The sequence below is a fragment of the Arachis duranensis genome, unplaced genomic scaffold (genome assembly GCF_000817695.3).
Source record: "Arachis duranensis cultivar V14167 unplaced genomic scaffold, aradu.V14167.gnm2.J7QH unplaced_Scaffold_52750, whole genome shotgun sequence".
Classification (NCBI taxonomy): domain Eukaryota; kingdom Viridiplantae; phylum Streptophyta; class Magnoliopsida; order Fabales; family Fabaceae; genus Arachis; species Arachis duranensis.
In genome coordinates, this window is record NW_026264948.1 from 6,506 (window position 1) to 7,764 (window position 1,259).

Below are 1,259 nucleotides of genomic sequence, written 5' to 3' on the forward strand. Positions count from 1 at the left end.
AAAGTGGTTTGAATTTGAATGGTGAGGTAGGTGGGGTTTTGTGAAGGATGGATGTGAGTGGTGAAGAGAAAGATGGGATTTGATGGGGAAGGGTTTTTTTTTTTTTGGGGAAGAGTTATTGAGGTGAAGAAGAGAGAGAGAGTGGTGGGGTTGGTGGGGATCCTGTGGGGTCCACAGATCCTGTGGTGTCAAGGAAAAGTCATCCCTGCACCAAATGGCATTCAAAATCACGTTCTGAGCCATTTCTGGCGTTAAACGCCGGGCTGGTGCCCATTTCTGGCGTTTAAAGCCAGGTTCTTGCCCTTTCCTGGCGTTTAACGCCAGTCTGGTGCCCCTTTCTGGCGTTAAACGCCCAGAATGGTGCCAGACTGGGCGTTAAACGCCCAACTGCTAGCCTTACTGGCGTTTAAACGCCAGTAAGTTCTTCCTCCAGGGTGTGCTATTTTTCTTGCTATTTTTCATTCTGTTTTTACTTTTTCAATTGATTTTGTGACTTCTTATGATCATCAACTTACAAAATAAAATAAAATGACAAAAGAAAATAGATAAAATATATCATTGGGTTGCCTCCCAACAAGCGCTTCTTTAATGTCAGTAGCTTGACAGAGGTCTCTCATGGAGCCTCACAGATACTCAGAGTAATGTTGGAACCTCCCAACACCAAACTTAGAGTTTGAATGTGGGGGTTCAACACCAAACTTAGAGTTTGGTTGTGGCCTCCCAACACCAAACTTAGAGTTTGACTGTGGGGGCTCTTTTTGACTCTGATTTGAGAGAAGCTCTTCATGCTTCCTCTCCATGGTGACAAAGGGATATCCTTGAGTCTTAAACACAAAGGATTCTTCATTCAGTTGAATGAACAGTTTACCTCTGTCAACATCAATCACAGCCTTTGCTGTGGCTAGGAAGGGTCTGCCAAGGATGATGTTTTCATCCATGCTCTTCCCAGTCTCTAGGACTATGAAATCAGCAGGGATGTAATGGTCTTCAACTTTTACCAGAACATCCTCTACAAGTCCATAAGCTTGTTTCTTTGAATTGTATGCCATCTCTAGTGAGATTCTTGCAGCTTGTACCTCAAAGATCCCTAGCTTCTCCATTACAGAGAGAGGCATGAGGTTTATGCTTGACCCTAGGTCACACAGAGCCTTTTCGAAGGTCATGGTGCCTAATGTACAAGGTATTGAGAACTTCCCAGGGTCCTATCTCTTTTCAGGTAATCTCTGCCTAGTCAAGTCATCCAGTTCTTTGGTGAGCAA